This window comes from Erythrolamprus reginae, chromosome 3, assembly GCF_031021105.1.
Source record: "Erythrolamprus reginae isolate rEryReg1 chromosome 3, rEryReg1.hap1, whole genome shotgun sequence".
NCBI lineage: Eukaryota > Metazoa > Chordata > Lepidosauria > Squamata > Dipsadidae > Erythrolamprus > Erythrolamprus reginae.
Window position 1 is genome coordinate 65,798,342 of NC_091952.1, and position 27,520 is coordinate 65,825,861.

The following is a 27,520-nucleotide window of genomic DNA, read 5'->3' on the forward strand; positions in this document are numbered from 1 at the left end:
ATGTTTTTGATTCCCCTCCCCTTCTTCCTTCGGCAGTGATTGTCCTCCTCTTCTTCCTCCTCCTCTCACCCAAATTCCGAGCTTTTATTTCTTTCCCAATGGGTTTGCATGCAATATTCACTTTTACATTGATTCCTATGGGAAAAATTGCTTCTACTTACAAACTTTTCTACTTAAGAACCTGGTCACAGAACGAATTAAGTTCTTAAGTAGAGGTACCACTGTATACACACACACACACACACACACATATATATATTCATGTCAGAAACCAGCTGACAACTTCAGAAATATTTCTGTTGTCAGCAAACAATTTTGCAGAGGAAAAGATTTGTCCCAAAATTTAAAAAGTGGACTTAATGAACAAAATCTGTCGGGGAGAAATGTAACAAATCCATAAATTACCACAAAAGCGTACACACTATTTTCTTTAGGATGGGATGTGAATACTGAATTTAGGCTCACAAGACTACTATATATAAATATATTTTCCTCACAACTTATTTTCTGCTAAGGGATATCCCATTTTATTTTATTTTTCTGCTTAAAACCATCATTTAATGCATAACTGTCATACCCAAACCAAACCACACTAATATTGACATTTATAGGCAGGTACAAATTGAGAAAATGCTTTGTTTTGGATCTATAACAAAACCATTGGATCTTGGAAGTTCTGCTGAGTCAGACACAGATTAACTGGAACACTTCAATTATTCCAGGTTTCAGGGGAAACAACAGATGTACTGTAATACAGATTCAGCTGTACTTATAAAAATACAGGATATCAACCATAAAATCATATTCAAATTCTATAGAAACAAAATAACCTTCAAAGGGGTGTCAGTGTAGGTGCGTGTATGTGTGCGCCTGTATCTTCTAAGAAGTATTTAATATTGATATATTGTGTAAATATTGCAGCTATTGCAACTCTATATTGAAATAAATGCTATCAGATTTTATAAAGCAAAGCTAAATACGTTAGCAGGGATGTCAAACTGGTGGCCTGCAGCCAGATATGTCACATGCAGGTCATGGCCCCACCAGCTCTGCAAAGGGGAAAACATTGTGATATCTCACGTGATACCAATGTAATGTGGAGAATTTGACACCTGGACAGACACATATTTCTAGCACTGGGATTTTTGAGACTGGGAAAAAAGTTTTAAAGAAGACTCTTTACAATAGGGGCCCTCAATCTTTTTAAACAGAGGGCCAATTCACGGTCCTTCAGACTATTGGTGGGCTGGACCAGCTGGGTGGGCATGGCTAGATGGGCATGTGACTGAGTGGACATGGCTAGGAGGGTGTGGTCAATTCAACAGTCCATTAAACAACGCAAACAAATTCAACTTTAATCTGGTTTGCTCTTGGGGATGTTTTATTTGCTTTTGTTTGCATGTTGCCTTTTTAGTTGACTTTTCTTTTTATTAGATCATATTTTTGCAATTGTTTAGGAGTCTAGTGGTCCACTTCAGTAAACTCACTTTTGCAGCAATTCTTCCCAGCTCCAAGGAGTTTGAGAAATCTCTCTCTTTTTCTCTCTCCCTCTCCCCCCCCCCACTGTTTGTGTGGGTGTTTATGTGGGTGTTTATCATGCTGCTGGAGGCAGGGAGGTGAAAATGGGCCATTTGTGCCAATTTTTTGGCCTCCTGGGGCATCTTGTGCCCCATTTTACACCTCCCCTGCCTCCAGCAGCATTCTGCAGGCCAAAACCAGGCACGAATGGGTCACGTTTTGGCCCCAAAGGTCTGTTTTCACCCATTTTTTTGCCTGAGGCATCTGTGAACTCCATTTTTTACCTCTCTCGCCTCCAGAACATCTCTGCAAGCCAAAATTATTGGCCTTACCTTTCAATTCCAGCCTGCAGGCCTTGCGAAGGTAAGTTCTGCACTCAGCAGAGGGGAGGGGAAGGCAATGTGGGCAGGGCCGCCTTGTGGTTGTTTGCAGACTGGATTAATGACTTTAAGTAGGCCACATGCAGCCCATAGCACGTAGTTTGATGACCCATGCTTTACTATAAAAGGATGAGAACGCTTGCTCTCTCTGCCTTCTTCAGTTTACAATCAGCCACCCTGTGGTCATCACCAGATATAAACTATCATTATTGTTACAATAAACATGTAAAATCAGTGCAGCAGCTGCACAATGTAAGAACGGTACATTTCATTCTCCACTACATTTTAGCTGAAATAAAATCCTCCCACTTAGGAATACTTCCTAAAAAGGTAATCTGGATTTTGGAAGGTCACATAAGCAGCATCATAATTTGATTTACTTAATGTTCAGATGTTTCATATCAAATTGTATGATAAAAAGTTTCTTTCCCAACAGTGGAGTTACATAGAAATTGGTAATTTATTTAATGTGAATATAGTGGTGATCTATATTCTCTTCCTAACAGTGATCTGTCTGTTAGGAATATTTCTTGCTTTCCCTATTAGTCATGAGGTTTCTGCATTACTTAGAAATAATCATTTTGAATTTCTGTATCCCAATTACAATTCGTTCTTCAGATGAAGATGCTGGTTTTGTCTCTGCTGATTTTTAATCATTCTGATCATGGACAAAACAATGAGACAAGACAGCCACGACCAAATTCTGCAAATTCAGTAAAAAGAAAATAATTCCAGAGGAAACACACTGATGTGACGTGTATCCGTGATTTGGCTTTTGAGTTCTGGAATTTACAGCAATACAGCACTCTCTCTCTAAGAGCCAGATAAAATTAGAATATCAGAAATTGTGCAAACTGTGCACAAACTATGCAAACTGCTATAAAACATATCAAGATTAGCTCTTGAAGCAATCAATTTAAATTTAAATTAGATGACTACATATATTTTATACCAGACATATTTTTTCCTATCTTACTGCTTAACTTTGGGGGGGAAATTCTATTCTTTTCAAATATAAAATGAAAAAGAAAGGCCTAAATATAATCAGGCTGACACATATACAAAGTTGCTTCAAAGTCGATTGTGCAATTTCCACGTGACTGGAAAACACTGCTGCTACACGTCAGACATGCTTGGCAGTTGAATTTACACTTGTCAGCTATGTGTAATAAACATGCTATACATATACATTATATTTATAGTAATTAACAGTGATTAATCAAACTGATACAGCAAAAATCCTATTCCTTACTAGACTGAAAATTAGTTTCCAGGGACAAGATATTGGCAGAGAAAGAAGATGGCTAGATGAATTCTATTCAGAGAAAGAGAAATATATAATCTGGTGGCAGCCTGACAGCACTTAATCCAAGTGTTAACAAGAAAGCATGGTTACATTTATTCCTGGTAGTAAACCATAATTTAATTCAATGTGGAGGAACTATAACAAATTTTGGCACTTACATATTTTACCCTTTCTCATCTTAGCTAAGAATAGTTGGAATAATTTTGCTTCTGCTTAAACCTGGTTTCTCTTTATAGTCTAGTCTGAATAAATTCTCATTAATATTACAATGACAACTTTAAAATAAACAAGCCTTAACATATGAGTGGATAAATGTAACTTGCATGCAGAACAAGCTTGTGATTTTTTAAATTTTTGGCTTATACAATGTGACATAGTCTAGTATGTTTAGATTGCATTAAACTATAGCTTATTTTAAACAATTGAGCCATTTTCAATAATTCCTCAAGATGCAGAAATTTGCAGCATCACAAAAACTCTTGTTAATATAGTTTCTCCATCCTGAAAATAAGCCCTAACACATTTTTACACATGTGCCTAATATAAGCTCTAAGCCTCAAAATTAGCCCTATTTAGGAGCCTGTGCAGTCGGCCGCCCACCCATTCTGTCTGGTTGCTCGCAGTGCTGCGTCTGCACATGCTCCGTACCAGCTTAACTCAGGGTCCCCGCAGCCACGTCATCCATGTCCCAACAACTTGCCTCCCAGTGGCAACAGCAGCCCTGTACAGGAGGAGCCACTGTGGCTGCCCCCCCATTTCTTCTGCTCCCTCCCAGTCACAATGGAGAAGGAGGCTGTCGGGTTGTGGATGGCCTGACTGTGGGGCCCTGAAGTAAGCCAGTGCAGGGCGTGTGAGGCAGCTCCACCACCACCCGTCACTGCAGTAACGTATCGCTTGGCCTCCTTCACCATTGCAATCATGAGCAAGCAGAAGAAGTCTCCTGTACATGGGGGGGGGGGGCACTCCCTGAAAATAAGCCCTAGTGCTAATAATAATAATGATAACAATAACAATAACAACAATAATAATAAATATATTAGATTTGTATGCTGCCCCTCTCCGAAGACTCAGAGCGGTGTCCAAAAGAAAATAAGACTTGGTCTTATTTTCAGAGAAACACTGGTAATGATAGTCTAAAAATTTGGCTGACAGTATAACAAACCATTAAAAAAATAATACTTGGTATCTGACTCTCAGTGACTATGGACTGTTTGTTGTAGCATTTAATGTTTTTTAAAATGACAGATTCAAATCTTACAAATTTAAACAAAAATAATCATGCAGCAAATTTACATTGTGTAATTGTCTACTTTTTATTGCTATCTGTTTAACACTTAGGCATAAAACAGAATCAGAGACAAGTTCATTCCCCAGCACTTCTTTCCTGGCACTGTATTATTCCGGGGTGCATAATTCCACAAAATCTCTCCTATTCATGCCATGACTCTTCAGAAGGAATGCCAAGAAGTGATTTGCGTCCCAGGTCTGCTCTTCCCTCAACTTTACCTAATCAGAAAGATTAAGGCTGAACAAAACAACCATACCTCCCTTTTAGTTTGGAAATCTGATTTCATACATGCCAGGAGCAAACTAACCAAAGACAAGTGTTTGATAAGATTATCATAAGAGGTAGCAATAGGAAATGCAAAGTTAATGCTGCACTTCAACTTAGAGGACACCAATTGAGTGAACTTTTTTTTCCAAAATGTAAGTGTAAATCAAAAGGCAGAATATTAACATATTATCAGTATATTCTCTAGTTTCCTTTTGAAGTCTTTTAGTACAGGCAGTCAACAATAAGGCTTATTATTTAGTGACCATTTGAAGTTATGGCAGACTGTGAAGCTAACAAATCAGTACTCCTGCAGCAGGTCTGAATTGTTTCTAATCTCCAAAAAGCAACTGCCTAATGCAGCCTCAATAATACATGTTATACAATATAAGCTGTACTAGACCACTCGCTCAGTGAGCATTCAAAGGTTATAATGGTATTAAATAAGTGGGACTTACTGATTTGAGAAACTGTGGCTACTGTAGCATCTCTGCTGTCATTATGATTCTGGGACTTGGAAATCAATTTATAATTACAATGGTTGCAGTGTCCCAGTTATGGGATTGCTATTTGTGACCTTCTCTACTGGCTTTCCACAGGCCAAGCCAATGGAAATCCAGCAGGTGTGGAAAGTTACCCCCACTGCTTTTCTGCCGTTTGCCCAATACTTATCTATGGTACCCATCTCTCACATACAGCCCGGTTTGCTTGGGAATTCCATCTCTTAACACATAGCAGTCACATGAGATGTTATCTGAAGGAACTAAGACTGCTGATTTTTTTTGTTGCTAAGCAATGCAGTCATATGATATTGTGCTTCTTACATACACTGCTTGGTGATGGAAATGATGATGCCAATTCACATCATAATCTGAGGACAATCTGCATAGGGTAGACTACCTGCTGGCAATACCACATTTCTGCTTTTATACCAAAGACATGTAGAGAAATGCCAGATGTTGGTTAAATGGTCTCTGACATTGAATATGGATCCAATGCACTGGAATTGCTCTATAGGTAGTCCTCAACTTACAATAGTTCATTTAGTGACTGTTTAAAGTTACAGTGGCAGTGAAAAAAGTGACTTATGGCCATTTTTCAGACTTATGACCATTGCAGCATCCCCATGGTCATATGATCACAATTCAGATGCTTGGCAACTGATTCATTTTTATGATGGTTGCAGTGTACCAGAATCATGTGATCACCTTCTGCAACCTTGTGACAAGCAACACCAATGGAGAAAGCAGATTCACCTAACAACTGTGTTTGATAAGACTGTGTTATTATCTTAACACCCGCAGTAATTCACTTAACTATACCAAGAAAGATTGTAAAATGGGGCAAAACTAACTTAACAATTGTCTCACTTGGCAACAGAATTGTTGAGCTCAATTGTGATCCTAAGTCGACATTGGCAACCTGGGTTAGCTTGCCAATATAGCTATAATAACTATAATAACTCATGCCCTCATCACCTCGAGGCTCGACTACTGTAATGCTCTCTACATGGGGCTACCTTTGAAAAGTGTTCGGAAACTTCAGATCGTGCAGAATGCAGCTGCGAGAGCTATCATGGGCTTTCCTAAATTTGCCCATGTCACACCAACACTCCGCAGTCTGCATTGGTTGCCGATCAGTTTCCGGTCACAATTCAAAGTGTTGGTTATGACCTATAAAGCCCTTCATGGCACCGGACCAGAATATCTCCGGGACCGCCTTCTGCCGCACGAATCCCAGCGACCAGTTAGGTCCCACAGAGTTGGCCTTCTCCGGGTCCCGTCAACTAAACAATGTCGTTTGGCGGGACCCAGGAGAAGAGCCTTCTCTGTGGCGGCCCCGACCCTTTGGAATCAACTCCCCCCAGATATCAGAGTTGCCCCCACCCTCCTAGCCTTTCGTAAGCTCCTTGAAACCCACCTCTGTCGTCAGGCATGGGGGAATTGACATGTTCCCTTCCCCCTAGGCTTACAAAATTTATGTATGGTATGCTAGTGTGTATGATTGGTTTTAACTCGTGGTGTTTTAAAATTAATTTAAATATTGGATTTGTTTACATTGTATGGCGATTGCTGTGAGCCGCCCCGAGTCTGCGGAGAGGGGCGGCATACAAATCTGATTAATAAATAAAAATAAATATAAAAATAGCATAATATTCTGAGACAGGATGTTTTGGAAAATGCCATGGCTGTCACCTTCACAGAATACACAATTTGAATTACCTGTGTATTAAGCAGCTTATCTTGCTCATCACCTTGGATAGTGTTGGAAGATGTGGCTGCACAAAAGAGCAATCCTTTCAACCAGCGTCAAAAAGAATTGCTCCTCATTGCTATAACTGTCTTGAAATTAGAAAAGAAAAAGACTTCACTTGCCTGTTAAACTCTAAGAAAATTACTGAATGTGTGAAGCACTGTAACTGAAGCAGATACTGGTGACTTGAGCAGTTTGCTGCTGTGGTCAGGAAATAAAATGTACACATTTTACCAATATGGATAGGTTTTTTTCCCTCCTGTGTTTGGTCTCCTTCTGAAAGCTCTTTGAACTGCCCTAATGATTTATACAGGAATTTGTTACAACACTGTCTGTCTTGCAAGTCTACACTCTGACAGTGTTTTCCAGGCTAGTCATACTGTCCTAATTTCCAGATAGATGACAGGCAGAACTGACTTGGAACAGGGCCATGCTCCTTGCCTAAACCTGATTTGGAAATAAGCTGTATACCCCATTAGACTAGGTTCTGTGCTCATATGATCCCTGAGTGGCACTGTTTGTTCCAAACTGTCTATGCCAACTGTCTATGCAGATATTGAATGACCTTGCTTTGAATTGTCTGTTATTGATAGAACTACTATAGCATATTCTGTGGTGGAACTATCCTTAAATGCATGAGTTCAGTGCTATGATCATCATATCCTAGAATCAATCCCAAAGCATAGTCTCCAAAAAAACCAAATCTGACAACGAAGGAAGTGGTAAAAAGGAAAGGGCATTCAGATACCAATGTAAGATCAGTGATTAAGGGCTCAAATGCCTATAGTCTAAATTAGTGATGGCGAACCTTTTTTCCTTGGGTGCCGAATGAGCCTGCGTGCATGCTATCGCGCGCATGTGTAAGTGCCCACACCCATAATTCAATGCCAGGGGAGGGCAAAAACAGCTTTCCCCGCCCCTCTAGACGCCCTCTGGAGGCCAAGCACGACCTGTTTTCCCAACTTCTGGTAGGCCCAGTAGGCTCATGTTTCGCCCTTCCCAGGCTCCAAAGGTTTCCCTGGAGCCGAGGGAGGGAGAAAAAAAACCCGCTCCCATCCCCCCAGAGGCTCTCTGGAAGCCAAAAATGCCCTCCAGAGCCTCTATGCACGTTGGAGCTGAGCTAGGACAATGGCACACATGCCAGCAGATATGACTCCACGTGCCACCTGTGGCACCCATGCCATAGATTTGCCATCACTGCTCTAAATGCTCAAAGTACAAGGAACAAATAGATAGAACTTGAAGTCTAGGTATGGACTGAGGGCAGATATAATATTGTTACTATTACTGAACCTTGGTGGCATGGAACCCATGACTGAAACTAAAGAAAAATAGACCTAGGAAACTATAGATCTGTGATGATGAACCTATGGCATGCATGGCACATGTGGCACGCAGCGCCCTCTGTGGGCACGTGAGCCATCACCCTAGTGATGGCTCACGTATGGCACATATGCGCACCTCTCCCACCAGCGTAAGGTCTCTGCCACATTTGCATGCAGGATGGGGCTCACACACATGGGGGGCATGGGGGGTGAGGGCACACATAGAGAGGCACATGTGGGGGGCTATGTGCGCATGCACAAATGGGGCACATGCATAGGGTTGTGTGCGCATGTGCAGGGGAAAGGGTGCATGTGGGGCATACACGCATGTGCGGGGAGGTGGGGTGCCACACACCCATTACATTTTGAGGGTTATTTGGCATTCACACATGCTTTGGGCACTCAGTCCAGAAAAGGCAAGCCATCACTGCTATAATCATCTTGACATCAATATCTGGGAAAATCCTGGAAAAGGCAATCAAGCAGCAGATTTGTGAGCCCCTAGAAATGAACAAGGTGATTAATAGAAAGAAGTTAGTAGGGTTTTGTTAAGAAAAGGACATGCTAAACAAATTTATTGCCTTCTTTGATAAAGTGACTAAATTAGTAGACCAATGAAATGCTGTAAATATATTATAGATTCCAGTAATGCATTTGATAGCCTACTTTGGGGAAAGATGTGGGACACACAGAACTATTTACCAGATGGATATCCAATTGGCCTTGGACAGGTTTGGTTGGACTAAAAACTCTTCAAGGTCCCTTACAGCCCTATGACTATATAAATTTCAATAAGAATATCCAGATCAATTTTATTATGAGCTCTTTAAGATAGAGTCACTTTGAAAGTTTTGAACCTCTTCCTGCCAGGATTTCTGAAACTCAGATTGCTGCTTTTTACTACATAAGTCACTAGCAAATTCTTATTGGTTGATTGTTTATATCTAAGAGCTCCCTGTATTTCTTTCTTGGCCTCCTCACAAACTCTCACATTGGAACAGCTTTTCCCCCCACTATTAATGGTGATGTTTCATGTAAATTTAACTTTGATGTCACCTGCCCATTCCTGGCTAAAGGTTTCTCTCACACATGCGTGCTAGTTGTTCCCGATTCTAGGGGCGGTGCTCATCTCCATTTCAAAGCTGAAGAGCCAGCGCTGTCCGAAGATGTCTCCATGGTCACATGGCTCACATAACTAAACAGCAAAGGCGCACGGAACACTTCCCAACAAACATGGTCCCTATTTTTCTACTTGCATTTCTTACGTGCTTTCGAACTGCTAGGCTGGCAGAAGCTGGGAAAAGTAACAGAAGGTCACCCCATTACGCAGCACTAACGATTCTAACTGTGAACTGCTGACCTTTCAATCAACAAGCTCAATGTCTTAGCCACTGAGCCACATACAAAAAAGCATCCCTGAGAACATTGAACCATTAAGTTGAGGTTGTTTCAGGTTGTTTTGAGGTTCTTCAGATTGAAGAAAGAAAGGAGACTGGAGAAATCTTAGCTCCATTCTTCTATAATTATATCTCTAGTGCAGTGTTTCCCAACCTTGGCAACTTGAAGATATCTGGACTTCAACTCCCAGAATTCCCCAGCCAGCATTCTCTGCCTGGGGAATTCTGGGAGTTGAAGTCCAAATATCTTCAAGTTGCCAAGGTTGGGAAACACTGCTCTAGTGATCAGGAAAAATCCCAGTAGGATACAAATTAATAGGTTGCAATTTCTCATTTCTGGGTAAAATGAGGGAACATTTTGGAGCTGGAATGTCTATAACTAGGTTACCACTAAACGGATTAAAAAGTGGGGGCGGGGGGCAAGTATATTGTCCTAAGCCCCTCATAAGTCAGGGCCCATTTTCATTTCAAATAGTAATCAATGTATTCATTTTTTGTCATGATATAAGGAGGGAAGAGTTGTTTTGTGAGCAGTGTTTTTTTAATTAAGTATTTAAAAACATTTAAATATTTTATTTAATTATTTATTTAAAGTATTTATTGGTTATTTCCTAAGCAATACTAGTATATTTCGATTGTGTCATGCATTGTTACTAGATCCTCTGAAAGGAATATTGCATAAATGAATGAGAATGAAGAGAATAAACCAGCAAACTTAAATCCTTTAACCTTATTCCAGTTCAGCAGTCCAAGAGTTACAAAGAATTTGTGTTAGAAGACGTCTATTTTTTCTTACAAAGGATTTAAGGATATAAATAGACTCATTTTGTTTTATCTCAAGCTATAAAATCCAATGGAGTCAATTTAATGTCCAAATTGGTTAGACAGCTTAATGGTAGGAATTGCACTACAACATTACACTAAATGTTTAAAATATACCAATTCAGCTCTATCAGACCTACTGCAAACCATATATTTTTCAATAACAAATTTACCTACCTATTGAAAGAGTTTTTCTATTAACAAATTAATTACCAAGTTCTGCTACCCAAAACTAGTTTATACCAAAGGTCAGAATTCTTAAAATGTCTTTTATCAGTCCATGTGCACTCTCCAAATGGAACCCGCTTTCTATTAAATACTAAAACACACACACACATTCAGGACTTCTGATAATTGGATCAGTAATAAAAAGCTGGAAAGTAAGTAATACTTTTTATTTAAGCACTTAAAGAAAATTCTTAATAAGAACAAATGCCAACACACACAAAAAATGCCAACACAAAAAAAATGAAACAAACAAATTAAACTTATTTCTACCAGGATTTTCTCTCCAATCCTATGTATTTCCATCTTACATTTTCCCCATCCAGATATAGATCCTTTACATTTCCAGTTAAATTCTATTTTATTCATTTCTGCACACTATTCAAGTCTGCCTTCAAGGTTTTAAGTCTCTTCTCTAGGTAGCAACTTTTCCACTTTAGTGTGTAACCAAAAAATGTGTAAACATCCCTTCAACAACATTTAGGCAATTGGGACAAGCAATTGGGAATTCATGAGTTGAGCAAAGATATACACTGCTCAAAAACATAAAGGGAACACTCAAATAACACATCCTAGATCTGAATGAATGAAATATTCTCATTGAATGTTTTGCTCTGTACAAAGTTGAATGTGCTGACAACAAAATGAAATTGATTGTCAATCAGTGTTGCTTCCTAAGTGTATAGTTAGATTTCACAGAAGTTTGATTTACTTGGAGTTATATTCTGTTGTTCAAGCGTTTCCTTTATTATTATTTTTTGAACAGTATATACAGTGATCCCCCGGTTATTGTGTTCCCGACCATTGCGAACAGGCTAATTTGCGATTTTTCAACCCGGAAGTCAAAACACCATCTGCGCATGCGTGCCCTTTTTTCTATGGGCACGCATGCGTAGATGGCGCCGGGCAGATCAGCTGCTGGGCGGCTTCCCTGGGTCTTCCCCCTCTTGCTGGCGGGAGGGCGAAGCCCCCCCAGCACCCGCTCGCCCGCCGTTCGCCCGGCCACCCGCCGTTCGCCGCTCGCCCGCCCTTCGCCCGGCCACCCGCCATTTGCCCGCCCTTCGCCGCTCGCCCGCCCTTCGCCCTTCGCCCGGGAAGTTCACCAGGAGTCAGCGGAGAAGCCGCGCGCCTGTTTTAAAACGATCGGAGCCGGCCTGGGGGGGCTTTCCAGCAACCCCCGAGCCCCCAACCCGGGCTCGGGGGTTGCTGGAAAGCCCCCCCAGGCCGGCTGCGACGTTTTAAAACATGCGCGCCGCTTCGCAGCTGTCTCCTGAAGCCGAACGCTAACTTCCGCGTTCGGCTTCAGGAGACAGCTGCGAAGCGGCGCGCGTGTTTTAAAACGTCGCAGCCGGCCTGGGGGGCTCGGGGGCTTGCTGGAAAGCCCCCCCAGGCCGGCTCCGATCGTTTTAAAACAGGTGCGCGGCTTCTCCGCTGACTCCTGGCGAACTTCCCCGCTTTAGGAGTCAGCGGAGAAGCGGCGCACCTGTTTTAAAACGATTGGAGCCGGCCTGGGGGGGCTTTCCAGCAACCCCCGAGCCCCCAACCTGGGCTCGGGGGTTGCTGGAAAGCCCCCCCAGGCCGGCTCCGATCGTTTTAAAACAGGTGCGCCGCTTCTCCGCTGACTCCTAAAGCAGGGAAGTTCGCCAGGAGTCAGCGGAGAAGCCTCGCTGCTGCGGCGGAAGTAAAAACACCATCTGCACATGCGCAGATGGTGTTTTTACTTCCGCAGCGCTACTTCGCGAAAACCCGCTCATTGCGGGGGGTCCTGGAACGGAACCCTCGCAATGATCGGGGGATCACTGTATAGGCAGAAGTTACATAGCTATGGCCAACTCTCAGCATTTTCAATTTCCAATTAGTCTTTCATTTTCTGAAAATATTGAGTCCATTTATCTAAAAACCATTTAGTTTGGGGGAAGCTGCTTTAACAGTAACAGCAGGATCTAATGAATGAAATATGTTAAAGTGTAAACATGCAGTCTGTTTGAAGCAGCAAACAAACTCTTTGGCCACAATATAAAGAATGTTGAAGTCACATGAATTAATTCTCTCACACTACCAAAATTACTGTAACAGCCCAAGCTATATCAAAAGTTAGTTAATTAAAATATGATAAAGAGAGTCAGTCTGGTCTGGTGGTTGAGGAACCAGGCTAAAAGGCCAGAGACTGTAAGTTCTAGTTCCACTTTAGCCAAGAAAGCCAGCTGGGCTCACCATGGACAATCACTCTCTCTCAGCCCAAATCACCTCACAGGGAGGTTGTTGTAGGGAAAACAGGAGAAGGACATTTTGCTGAATAGGTTCCCTGCCTTGATTTATTGTAAAAAAATAATAAAGGTGAAATGGCTTTTTTGAAATGACCTTCATATTATATTAGCACACTTTGATGCTAAGGAGTGGATGTTCTACTCCCCCCTCCCCACCTGAAAAGGACTCTTTTTCCAACTGCCAGTTGCCTTCTATTAACACGCTCTGATTCTAAGGAGTTACACATTCTAAATAAATTTTCAAGCCTTCACTGTCAAGTTATCAAGCCCGATCTAGCTACTAGTATTAAATACATCAATACATCAACTGATATTGTACATTTGGAATTTATCTAAATCAAATATGTACTGGTTTAAATAATAACAGTATGGGATGTAATAGAGAATATGTATGTGGGGGGGGAGGAATAATGTATTGTAACAGAATTTTTTTAAAAAAAGTTTAAAACAGAGTATTAATAAAAACACTAATCATTTACAGCCTGATAGACATCTCAGAGTAAGATTGTTTTGACCTTGCAAAAGCCAGGAGAGTGAGAGCTGCATATTTTCATGAAGATAAAATTCTGTGTGCATTTTGCTTTATTTTAAAAACAAAATTATTTTAAAGCTTGTGTATTTGTATGAAAAATACACATGAGTGTTAAAACTTATCATTTTGCTGTTTAATGATTAAAATAAGATAGAATCATTCAGTGCTATCTCTTAAACTGTTTCTACCTATCTGCTATAGTGATTGCATAGCTTGGCTTTAATTAGAACTGACAGTTTATCTCTCAAGTAGCAGAATCAGCATACAGCATTCACATTCTATTCTTTCAGACAAATGTCCTGTAGTTTACAGATAAGATAGAAGAATATCAACATATGTTTAACAAAAAAAGTCTAAATTCTAATAGTTCAAATTGAACACTGGTTCAGTTCATTATTTAACATTGGTTGCCAGTTCCAGGATTATTTATTCTTGGATATCCTAGAAATCAACCATTTAATTAGTCATTCATTTTGGTTTTAAAACACTTTGAAATTAGGCTTTCCAATCAGGAAAATTGGTCTTTTTTGTGGAAGTAAAATGCACAAAATGATATTTTGTCTGGAATTCAGAACATTAGCAAATTAGTAGACCATCATCTAAATACAGTACTTACTACATTGTAGGATATAGCCTAAATATTGTCAGCAATACAGTATGACAGTATTGGGTTGCTAGCCAGTACGGGCCACACTGCATACTGATAGCGACAAAAGAGCTGTGTGTGCACTTCTATGTTGCCGGCGTGTGCGCACACCCCAGGATTTTGCTTCTGCACAAGCGCAGGAAGTAAAATCTTGTTGGGGCACGTGTACGCCAGCAACGCAGAGCTGTGCACACATCCTACTAGTTGCGGTGGTAAGTAGCAATCCCCGCCTGCAATATGAGTATACTTAAATAAAATATTATGGATGGAAATAGAAAGTAGGCAAATATATAAAAAAGGATTTTAATAGAAGGATTCAATGTTTTGTCAAGCCTGTACTGCAAAATAACTTATGAAACTTGGAATCTGCTCACTTAATATGACTCTGTGATCTAGTCTTGCGCTATTACTTATTCAAAAATATTCTTTACAACTCTCAAAACAAATTAGCTATGAAACATGAGATTGAGGAAGAGGAAATAAGTAGGACAGAGGTTTACAGCACAGAAATCTTGAGCAGGATTATAAGGAATTTTTAGAATACAGGTTCTGATTATCAGAATACAGGTCCCTACTCTGAGCTCAGGGTAAATTTGAATGCAAGAAGACAACAAAATTCAATGTGTTTAAGTACTTAAGTTTAATCATTCAGTGCATCCTTTGCACATTGGCTCAAAAATAAGAGCACAACAGCAGGCCAAGTAGAAGTGAATGGGGAAGGAAATTGTTCTTTCTTCACTGTCCCAACATCTTTTCTAATGTATTGGCACTGCAAAGGAACTGTTCAAATCAAGCTCTTACATTTCCTGGACTGTCTTTCTGATACAAATAATTATTATAGTATTCTTCTACAATAGTGCAAATTATAAAAGACCCAAGTAGCTTTTTGAAATGATTCTCAAAATATCAATTGCCAAATGTATTTGTAATGTTTGGGAGAAAAGTTACCAGAAGAAAAGCAGCATGACAGTTAATGTCTTGTTCTTTTTTCAGCCCTTGCACTCCCACTAGCCAAAAAAATGATAAATATTAATGTATCTCCAACATGCTAAGTTCTGTACACATTGTCTGTGTTTGGGAGTATACTTCCTGATCTTTTTTTCTTCAGAAAAGGAGGCATCTTAATATAGAGCAATGAACATTCCCTTATAAGCCTGATGCAAATTCTTACTTTCTGTTACTACTCTCTTATGCCTGATCACTATATTAAAGTTTTCTAGCAATGTTTTACATAGAGCAGGGGTCCCCAACTCCTGATCCGTAGACTAACACCAGGCCGCAGCATGCCAGCAACCAGGCCATGCAAACAAGCAAAGCCCCATTTGCAGAATTCAGGCAGCGGGCACAACCACACCCATTCTAGTTTGTGGAAAAACCCTTCTCCACACAACTGATCCCTGATGCCCAAAAAGTTGGGGGCCACTGGCATAGTGAAATATTTGCTTCCACTAAGGCACAGCTATCACAACTAAACTATTACAGGTAGTCCTTGGTTTACAACAGTTCATTTAGTAATCATTTGAAGTTACAACGGCACTAAAAAGTGACTTATGACCATTTTATGATCGTTGCACCATCCCCATGACCACATAATTTACATTCGGTTGCTTGACAACTGGTTCATATTTATGATGGCTGCCATGTCCCAGGGATCATCTGATATTTTTTATGACCTTCTGACAAGCAAATTCAATGGGAAAGCCAGATTCACTTAACAACTATGTCATTGATTTAACAATTGCAGTGATTTGTTTAACAAATATTGCAAGGAAAGTCCTAAAATGGGGCAAAACTCACTTAACAAATTTCTCATTTAGTAACATAAATTCTTGGTTGTAAGTCAAATAATATAAACTTTTGCAGTATAACTGCAGAAATGCAGCATTACAATAGGGGAATATAAAATTAAAACAATGACTCTGAGATGGAAACTGTGAATGTACAGAAAATATGCAGTGATTCCCCCCCCCCCCCGAGGCAATATGGAACAAACTGAGAAACTATATGACAAAAAACTTTGAAGTCAACATTTTTTTAAAATCATAAACTTCAAATAGCTTTGCCAAATATTGCAAAATAATTGCTGTGGTATTAAAGTTTTCATGCCATTTCCAACAATTATGCAAATAAATTATAAATAATTTTGTTTGAATACCTGCTGATATTTTGCATACAAAAGCAAGTACAGTATACACATCCTTAAAGATGATTCAAAAATCCAAAGTAACATGCAATTTAGATTCAATCATATCTTAGTTAGCTTGAATGAGCGTGCCTCATTACTAAAAGCTATATCTGATTTGCATATACTGTGTAAAAGGGCAGTCCCAATATACATATTTACATTACTCTTCTTTAAAGCAAATTGGTAGCTGACGATTTCATAGATTTATAAGTAGCTTGTCCATTCTTTTTCCATTCTTTTTTTTACTTCCAAATTTAAACTACAGCCTTTGGATTTTCTGATGGTTTCCCAGCCAAGAAGTAGCATAGTGGGCTAAGCTAGGAGACTACTTAGACTTCTATTATCAGTCAAAACTGGCTACAAATTGCTATGCAACTGGGCCTTTACAAGTAAACAAGTTCTGTTAAAATGTAGTTTTACATAAATCATCGAAATAAATGCAAAAAAAGTACTGGACTGGACTCTAGCTGTAATAAAAACTGAAACATTTCTTGGCAGAGGCACATTTGTAGCCACAAAGTTATAAACAGTACAGGGAACATAAATGAAAACTAAGTAAAGTAAAGCTGTTTTTTTTCTTTACCAGTTTTATAATTTCTCCTCAAAATATTGTCCATATTAGATAAATGACACTAAATAATGTGACCTAATGGTATAGCTATCACAAAAATGCCAGATTGAAGGATTATGCAGTTTTAATACATAGGTATTTTCATATTGGAAAACTTTATTTCCTATCTATCATATTTGTATACTTTTTTAAAAAAATACTGAAGATCTAAATACAAGACCTTTTGTCCTAGAATACAATCTTTAATGACTATTATTCTAAAGAGTATCAAAATTTAACCAGAGAAAAAGCAAACTGTATTCATTGTTAATCCCAGCAATTTTTTCCATTAACACTTCATAATTCATTCTATTTGTAACTGATCAGTTATTTTTATATAACTAGATTGTAGCCACAACCAAGTCACACATGATAAATGATGGTTCTAAAAATAAATAAAGTTGTTAGATAATCATCATAGCATAAATGTGCACACCTGCATTAATAATACACACCAATAATTCACAGAAACTTTATTTTCCTCTTCTGAGTAAGACAAGGAAGAATGATAAAATTGGAAATCCAATTTAATACTTAAAGATGAAAGTTGCCATACTATTGCAAATTTATTCTTTGATACCTTGCTAAAAACATTTCAGAAAACAGTAACATGGAAATCATTTAACTACATAGTAGTTTCATTATATAGAACTGAGACTTACATAGACCGGGGATTAGGCAAATTATCTTTTCTGGAAATCTATTTCAGTGCTTGCAATTCAAATATTAGTTTGTTGCAATGCACTCAGAACTGTAACTGAAAGTTTTAATTTAAAAAAAATCTGAATGCTTAGAACGAAACATTATAATATAATTGTCTCTACACTTAAATTTGTTTCAGCATCTCCTATATCAGCACCCTTTAAAGCTAGTTGTTAAAAAAGACACTGTAAAAACTAAGTTCTTTCTCTTCCCCTTCCCCCCATCCATTTTGTAATACCTATGTCCTTCCTCAAGAAAAAGGCATAGATTTACTGATATAAAATTTGTGGGGAGGTTTCTTTCAAAATTACACAGAATGATTTCAAAAAAGCAATGTTCATATCCAATTTTGTGAACTATTCTCGTGCCTATTAAAAATTTCATTCACTCCTTATCCCCAAGTACCATTATACCTCTACATTCCACACTATGTAAACACTGGCTAGACTTTAGTGCTCTGGACACACACTGCTTCATCAGCCAGATGGATACATTACTTCCATTTGTCTCCCATTACCTTAATGTTAGTATGATGACAGCAGCTGGTTTTAAGCAAATTTCCGAAAGCCCTTTATAAGAATGAATGTCTGCATTATCCATAAAACGTCTCTAAGGGATGCATTTGGAAGAATGGGATCCTAGAACATTTCAGAACAATACACTAACACAAAACAATTCCAGTGTAAAGAAAAACTGCCAAATCATCCGGCACCTTTATATAGGAAATGAATTACAGTATTTAGATACTGAGAGGCACACATGCAAGCAAGGGAATCCGCGGACCCTGTAACTTTAAGCGGCTTGGGGGAAAAAAACCTCGAGGCTCGTGCATGGACGAACCGAACCCACACAAGCCGAAGCTTTTTTTTTCAAATGAGCATTCGGTCACCCCATAGATCCAAACCCTCCTTCCTCCGTCTCCCAACATATACCGCATTTAAAAACAGAAGATGGATCCGATCTTCCCCAGCCCTCCCCCACCACCCGTATTACAATTAGGATCATTATTAGGCTATTATGGCCCAATAACAACCCAAATACCCAGCCGTTAAAGAGCATCTCACGATCATCTTTAAAGGAATGAGTCCAACCGGCCCCCTCGTGGCACGATGGCCGCCCATCCCGGGGCCTCCGCGTTGTGTGACCTTATTAGTAAATCGCCGGGAAAACGGCGATTTGCTTCATTTAAACGGCGGCGAAGGGCCCCCGAAATGCCCCTCCTCACAGCCCTTGCTGGCATCCCCCCCTCCTTTTTCCGGCATCCCCCGTCCCCTTATTTCTCCATCACCCTCCATCTGCCCTTCATTGTTCTACTCTCCGGGGCTCCCCCGCACCCTCCAAGAGAAATCCCCACCGCCTTTGAGGCTTCCTTCTGGTCTTCTGCCGCCACGTGGAAGCGAGCAGGCTCCTCCAGGGAAATCAATGAGGAGAATCGGGGGGGGGGGGGGATCTCTCCCGGCAGACCGGTCAGTCCGCCAGGCCGGCCGGCTTAAGCCAGCCTAGCCAAGGCAAACCGAGCCATTACCTGTTGCGCGCAGCCACCCAGACATGCGACGCTCCTTTTCCCCCCCGTAGGCGCCCACCAGCCCTCAGGCGCTCCCGCCTCCTCACGCACTATAACGGGCCAAACAGGGCGGAGCTTAGCCGTTAAAGGGGCGGGCTTTGTTAGTCCCGGAGACAGAGAAAGGGTGACGGGAGCAACCGCTTCTCCTCAGCCGCCCGCCGCCCCCCTCCCCCTTTGCCTCAGTGGGTTCAGTTCCCACTGGAGAGAAGCGCCTCAGAGGAGAGGCGGGAAATGAGCACTTCAAGAGGCCCTGAAGGACGACGCTTTCCGCACGTAGCTCCGGGGGGTGAGGGGGGGCGCGAGAGGATTTGGAGAGCCTCTTTGGTCAGAAGCAGAGAGCCAAGCTGCCTAAAAAAAGAGCGGGAGGGGGGGCGCCTCCCTATTTTCTTTCCCCGCGTCACTATCAGCAGCACCCAAGGGCAAATATCCTTCCAAGTTACTTTTGCACATGTCCCGTGCTTCATTAAAAGAGCTGATCTCCGCCTCAACGCTTAACGCAGCGTTTTATGGTGTTTTTTCCCCTCAGAATCACCTTTAGCACTCAAAAACAGGTCGCGGGCAATAGCCTGACTCAGAATAAACTGCCACTCCTTGACCTTTACAACTTGGCAAAAGAGTTTCCTTCGAATTAAGAGGCATTTATTCTTGCTACGCAAAGATAAAACCTTGAGGAGGGGAAAACACTCTTGGTTTGACCTTGCGGTCGTTGTAGACCTGCCTGCATAAAAAAATCCACTTTCTTATTAAGAAAACAGGAACAACATTCCCAAATTTTATTTCTGGGGACTAAAACCTATAGCGCAGAGTGGTGTTTACCTCTGTAGTAAGCGTGTTTATGACTACTATTAGCACGGGGGATAGTAGTTGTATAGGTATGAAATTTGGTGCTTTTAATTGTGCATTTTATTTATTTATTTATTTATTTATTTATTTATTTATTTATTTATTTATTTATTTATTTATTTATTTATTTATTTATTTATTTATTTATTTATTTATTTATTAGTTGGACTTGTATGCCGCCCCTCTCCGAAGACTCGGGGCGGCTCACAACAAGTAAAAACAGTCACAACAATCCAATTAATTAAAATGTTTAACGATTTAAGAGAAACCCCATGTAATAGCAAACGCACACACAAGCATACCATGCATAAATTAACGTGCCCAGGGGAGATGTTTAGTTTCCCCATGCCTGACGGCAAAGGTGGGTCTTAAGGAGTTTTCGGAAGGCAAGAAGAGTAGGGGCAGTTCTAATCATTTTTCATTTAAGTCTATTGTCTAAAAACAAAATTTACAAAGATCACTTCAGCGTGCCTGAATATAGATGACGTTGTGTTTAACACCTGGTGATTTCAGCAACAGTCAATGTATTTTTAGTAACAGGAAGAGGTTTCCCTAACTGTAGTTTCTTTGGTCTCAGAAAAACGAATCAAATGAACAACCTGTTTTGCTACTCTGATCTCTTTCCAACTATGTGGCTTGTGGTCCTTTACCTCAAGGGTGTCAGAGACTCCCCTTCGCTAAACCAGGGGTGGCCATGACTAGCATGTGACATATCTGAGCTGTGAGTTTGACATCCCTGTATAGAGGTAGAGGTATGTTTGTTTGCATTCTATTGTTCTCATGCCAACTACATTGTTTATAGTTTTATCAACAGCAACAACTCTATTGTGGCAAAATTAGTAACATTGACTGCCTGCCTGTCCACCCTGTTGTTCTGAGCTTGGCAATTTGGTTGCAAACTTTATGTCACTATTTGAAGAGACATTGTCAGTTTTCGAATTATGTTCATTTCTTTTCCTTGTGCACACTGAGAGCATATGCACCAAGACAAAGTCCTCTTGTGGCTAATCACACTTGGCCAATAAAGAATTCTATTCTACTCTATTCTATCTGTCTATCTACTCTATCTCTAATCAGTAACATATTTCATATTTCTTACCATCGATCTCCCTCACGGAAGGGCTCTGGACAGTAAATATAATCAATAAAATTAATATTAAAATCATAATTTAAGAATAAAAAGTTATAAAGTTATAAAAATAACATAAAAATTCAAATGGTGAAAGATTCCATCATGGGGGAAGGGGTAGCATTTAATACAAATGGAAAGAGTCACATTGGGCCAGTTGTGTTGGCCTTAGTTTTCTCCATACAAAGCACACAAGCAAGTTTTGACCACTTTGGAGAAGATCAACAGATTAAGGGCTTTCGTCATCTCTGGAGCCAGAGCAGGCAGTAGTAGAGAAGGTTCTCTTTTTAGACCCCCACATATACTAGACAGGGTCTGCAGTATACCTTCCCTGCCTGAACAAGTGGGATAGGCTTCTGTGATGGGGTGAAGCCAGTTCCATAGGTAGCCTGGTGCTATGCCATATAAGACTTTATAGATGATGTCTAACACCTATAAATTGGACCTGGATGGATGCAAAACTATCACCCACACAGCTCACAGAGCAAAGGTATTATATGTGCCCTCATTTGGGCACCAATGTGGCTTGCGCAGCTACTTCTACATACTTTTCAAGGATAGACTCATGTAGGATGCATGTCAACTGATGGAACAGCCTACGCTGGCAGGCCATTCCACTGGTTGATCGCTCTTACCATACAAAAGTTCTTCCTTATTTCCAGGTTGAATCTCTCCTTGGTCAATTTCTATCCGTTGGTCCTGGTCCGGCCCTCTGGTGCCCTAGAAAATAGTGTGACCCTCTTCTTTGTGGTAATCCCCCAAATATCTGTATACTAATATCATATCCTCTCTGGCCATCCTTTTTGCTAGACTATCCATGCCCAGTTCCAGCAACCTTAATGCAGCATGTTATGGAAGCTATCAGCCTATGGCACTTCTGAGGTGTTATGGAAGGCCATGATGCTTCAATAGTGGCCTTTAGCTCTTCTTCACTGTTCGGTCTCATGTCTCTCATCTTTCTTTAGGCAATGCCCTATAGATTCTCTGGTGGGTTCAGGTCAGGCAAGTTTGCTGGCCAATCAAGCCCAGAAACCCCATGATCATTGAACCAAGTTCATTCTCATTTTATCAGATGTTTTAATGTGCTAATTATATATAGTGTGTATATTCTCTATATCCATATCTATAAAGAGTGACAGACAGAAAAACTCGATAAAGGGTTCCCATGGATTAATAGGCTGCTACTTATAATTCAGTTTATGATATTTATATCATATGCATAATTGCACTACTGGATATCTTTCAGCTACTTTGACACTTCAAATATTGCACAATTGGATGGAAGCCTCACTGAAGTCTCATAGTTATTCATAAAGTTACTATCCAGTGAACGTTTCTTTGCATCCTTGAAATGTTAAGCATTTATGTTCAAATAATCTATTTTCAAGCTCAGGAACAGTAAGAAGTTTAAGTATTCTTAAGTATATTATTAAAAAGAAAAAAACAGAGGCACCCTTCAATATAACCTACCTCCTACTGTGTATAGAAAAGAGTGGTAATGTTTCAGACCTACATGCCTTATTATCAAAGCCTGAGAAATATAAGAGCAGCAAAGTGCAGAGTATCAAAGTAACACTAAGTCTTTATCTGCCTAATTATGATCTCCTGAATAACTATAACTGGCTGAGTTCTTACAATATTTACCTAAAGAATAAACACAAATATTGGCAATTATAGTTAGCTGTGAAGTCAGTAAATAAGAATCCAAGTATAAAATGTATTTTTAAGATCCATTAAAGGATTGTCAAAAGGATCTTTGCCATATGCTTTTCTCTAAATTAATTAATTAAAAGAATATTTTTTTAGTTCACCTGTCATTGTAACCTGAAATTAGATATGACATATTCAGTTTTCTTTTTCCAGGAACAAATGTTTAATATCTAGTGATTTGTTCTAGCTAGAAAGATGAAACAAAGCAGTTAAGTTGTGACAATAAACAGATCTCCTGTCAGATCAAAGGGAAAAATCATTTCTACAGTAGGACTGAACACTCCAAGTACGCTTGATAAATGTTAAGGCACTTAATGATGCTGAGAACAAACCCCAAACCTTATGCATTGGACAATATAAGAACATAAGAAGAACCATGCTGAATCAGGCCAAAGCCCATCGAGTCCAGCATTCTGTGTCACACAGTGGCCCACCAATTGTACATGGGGATCTTAAGCAGAAAGAGAAGTCAAAACCCTCCCTTTCCCTTGAACCCCAACAAATGGTACTCAAGAGAATCCTGCCTGTCTCAATCAACATAGAGGTGGCCTTTATCATAGTGGCAATATCATAATTCCTATCCATGAATTTATTGTGCTTTTCAGCTAATATTCTCTTTTGGGACTACGTGAGCATCTTTTTTGGCAAGATTTTTGAAAGTGGTTTACCACTGCCTCCTTTCTAGGCCTGAAAGAGATAACTGGCCCAAAGTTAGTCAGCTTGCTTCATGCCTAAGGCAGGATTTGCACTTTTCTGCTTTCTAGCCTTGTGCCTTACTACAACAACTACTACTACACTACTAAACCAAACTGGCTCTCAATCCATTGATTATAGCTATTTTATTCTTAAAATAAAAGTAAATGTAGACTTTAAATGTGATAATGCCATGAACCAGTATATTTTTTGGAGCTTTCTCCTCACTTCACATAAGATACTGTTGTCTATATTTCAGGAAAAAGCAAACCTAAATAACAGAAACACAGATGGTCTTTGTTTAATGGCCATTTGTTCAGTGATCATGCAAACTTACTACAGCACTGAACAAGTGATAGTTATAACCAGACCTCATACTTCGGATATTGCAGCTTCCCGAAGTCACACCATTGCAATTTTCAACTTTTTGTGCCAGATTCCCATAATCAATGCCAATGGGGAAACTCACAGGAAGTTGTGCCACATTGTTTTTCAACTTAACATCTACTTCACTTTCATGAAGGAGTTTTAGACTCAATAAGCAAGGATCACTTTGTACATTTAGAAAACAGTTGAACATAAACCCAAAATATTATTATTCAAATAAACATTAAATCTTTTACAGAATTATTTAAGATACCCATAAAACTTTAGCAGTAACCGAGTTGTCGAAGCGTGGAACTCCTTACTGGACTCCATAGTGTCATCCCCAAACCCCCAACACTTTACCCTTAGATTATCTACGGTTGACCTATCCAGATTCCTAAGAGGTCAGTAAGGGACGAATACAAGTGCACTAGAGTGCCTTCCATCCCCTGTCCTATTGCTCTCCTATATCTCCTATACCTTTCTTCTATTCCTATATCTCTTCTATTCTTTCATTGATATGTTCTATTACTATACAGTGGTACCTCATGATACGAACCCCTCGTCTTACGAACAACCTGAGATACGAACCCGGGGTTCAGAAAATTTTTGCCTCTTCTTATGAACTTTTTTCTTCTTACGAACCCCCCGCCGCCGCCGCCCGCCGAGAAGCCCCGCCGCCTGGCTGTCGCTTTTTGAAACAGCTGGGGGGCTTCCCAGCAGCCTCCTGAACCCGAACGCCAAACCCGAACTTCCAGGTTCGGCGTTCGGGTTCAGGAGGCTGCTGTTTTAGAAGACAACAGCCGGGCTGCGGGGCTTCTCAATGGCCTCCCGAACCCGAACTTTTGCCGAACTTCCAGGTTCGGGGTTCGGGAGGCCGCCAAGAAGCCCCGCTGCCCGGCTGTCACCTTTTAAAACAGTCAGGGGGCTTCTCAGTGGCCTCCCGAACGCCGAACCCGGAAGTTCAGGTTTGGCGTTCAGGTTCAAGAGGCTGCTGGGAAGCCCCCCGGCTGTTTTAGAAGACGACAGGCAGGCTGCGGAGCTTCTCAGTGGCCTCCCGAACCCGAACTTTTGCCAAACTTCTGGGTTCAGGGTTCTGGAGGTCGCCAAGAAGCCCCACCGCCCGGCTGTCACCTTCTAAAACAGCCGGGGGGCTTCCCAGCAGTCTCCTGAACCCGAACGCCAAACCCGAACTTCTGGGTTCGGCGTTCGGGTTCAGGAGGCTGCTGGGAAGCCCCCCGGCTGTTTTAGAAGACGACAGCCAGGCTGCGGGGTTTCTCAACGGCCTCCCGAACCCAAACTTTTGCTGAACTTCCGGGTTCGGGGTTCGGGAGGCCGCCAAGAAGCCCCGCCGCCCAGCTGTCACCTTTTAAAACAGCCGGGGGGCTTTTCGGCGGCCTCCCGAACGCTGAACCCGGAAGTTCGGGTTTGGCGTTCAGTGTTGGGGAGGCTGCTGGGAAGCCCCCCGGCTGTTTCAAAAGGTGACAGCCGGGCGGCGGCGGTTTTTTTGCGGGTTTTTTTTGTTGTTGTTGCACGGATTAATTGACTTTACATTGTTTCCTATGGGAAACAATGTTTCGTCTTACGAACTTTTCGTCTTACAAACCTCCCCCTGGAACCAATTAGGTTCGTAAGACGAGGTATTACTGTATTTTCTTTTCTATTATTTCTTAGATATATTTTACTATGAGTATCTCCTCTATAACCTTCATCATGTACCGTATTTTTCGCTCCATAAGACGCAGTTTTTTTCCTCCCAAAGTAGGAAGAAAAATCAGCCCCGTCTTATGGAGCGAAGATGCAGGCAGGGAGGGGGGGGGAGGCTGCAAACTCGGAAGCGCCATCCGACTGGCTGGCTAGCTGCTGCCTGGCCCCCTCCCTCCCGGAGGAGGGTCTCCCTCCGCCCCACCAGCGGCGCTCCCCCCGCCAGCCAGCCAGCCAAGCCCCGCGCCCGCCAGAACCGGCTCCTCGCTCTCCCCCCGCCGCCCGCCGCATTTGCAGGAGGTGGGGAGGGTCGGGCGGCCCGCCAAGGCCAGGAGGGACGCCGCTGCCCCCCTTCCCTCTCTCCGCCCACCGCTGCGCCTCCTTGACGCCAAGAGGAAATGCCGGCAAAGGTTTTTCTCAGCGGAGGTCTTCAATGTCGAGGGCGCACGGGCGGTTGCGCGCGCTCCCTATCTCCCTGCTAGCCCACTCGGAATATTCAAAATAAGAAAAGCCTTTGCCGGCAAAGGTTTTTCTTATTTTGAATATTCCGAGTGGGCTAGCAGGGAGATAGGGAGCGCGCGCAACCGCCCGAGCGCCCCCGACATTGAATATCACCTTCGCCGGCCCCGCCTCTCCTGCAACCCCCTTGCTGGGAGCCCGGGACGAAAGTGCTCTCGGCAAAGGTGAGACAGGCAGGGCGTGCGCGCGTCACCGCTGAGAAGAATGGAGAGAGAACGAGAGTGAGTGAGAGCAACAGACAGCAAGATAGAGAGAAAGTGAGAAAGAGAGAGTGAGAGAAAGGGGGGAGAGAAAGAGATAGCAAGAGAGAGAGAACAAGAGAAAGAAAAAAGAGAGAAAGAGTGAGAGAGAGAGAAAGCAAAAGAGACAGAAAGAAAACAAGAGAAAGTGAGAAGAAGAGAGAGAAAGAGGGGGGGAGAGAGAGAAAGAGAGAGGGGGAGAGAGAGAAAGAGAGGGAGAGGGAGAAAGAGAGAGGGAAAGGGGGAGAGGGGGGAGAGAAAGAGAGAGGGAGAGGGGGGAGAGATAGCAAGAGAGGGAGAGAGAGAAAGAGAGGGAAAGGGGGAGAGAAAGAGAGAGGGAGGGAGAGAGAGGAGATAAAGGAAGAGGAGAGAGAGAAAGGAAGAGAAAGAAAGAGGGATAGAAAGAGAGAAAGAGTGAGAGATGCTCAGTGAGCCTTTCTTTGAAGTTGCCTTTCTTTCTTTCTTTCTTTCTTTCTCTCTTTTTTTCTTTTTCTCTCTTGCTCTCTTGCTCTTTCATTCTTTTTTCTTTCTCTTGCTTTCTTTCTTTCTCTTGCTTTCTCTCCTTCCTTCCCTCCTTCCATTTCTTTCATTCCCCCTCTCTATTTTTATTTCTCTTTCATTTTCTTTCTTTCTCTCTTTCTTGCTTTCTTTCTTGCTCTTTTTCTTTCTCTCTTTTACCTTCCCTTTCTCTATTTCTTCTTTTCTTTCTCCTTCCTACCTTCTTCCCTCCCTCCCTCCCTTCAGTCCTTCCTCTCTTACTCTCCCCTTTCATAAGTTTCCTTGCTTCCTTCCTCTGTTCCTGTCCCTTCCCCCTTTCTTTCTTTCTTTCTTTCTTTCTTTCTTTCTTTCCTTCCTTCCTTCCTTCCTTTCCTCCCTCCATTTCTTGCTTTCCTTTTCCTTCCTCCCTTCTTTCCTCCCTCACTCCCTTCTTTCATTCCTTCCTCTCTTCCTCTCCCCTTTTTGGCTCAAAATATTTTTTTTCTATTTTCCTCCTCTAAAATCTAGGTGCGTCTTATCAGCAGGTGCGTCTTAT

At 41.3% G+C, this 27,520-nt stretch overlaps 1 protein-coding gene across 3 annotated transcripts in view; it reads right to left on the reverse strand.

Annotated features, from left to right (window-relative positions):
- SLC16A1 (solute carrier family 16 member 1) overlaps window positions 1–19,465 on the reverse strand; it is a 36,013-nt gene extending 16,548 nt beyond the window's left edge. Inside the window, exon 1 of one of the 3 annotated variants that reach the window (XM_070745639.1) lies at window positions 19,246–19,465. The gene's annotated coding sequence lies outside the window, so the exon portion shown is untranslated. Of the gene's footprint in view, window positions 1–18,237; window positions 18,359–19,074 lie in introns of those variants that run through there. The other 2 variants (XM_070745640.1, XM_070745641.1) reach the window with 2 other exon arrangements.
- Window positions 19,466–27,520: the final 8,055 nt, after the last annotated feature.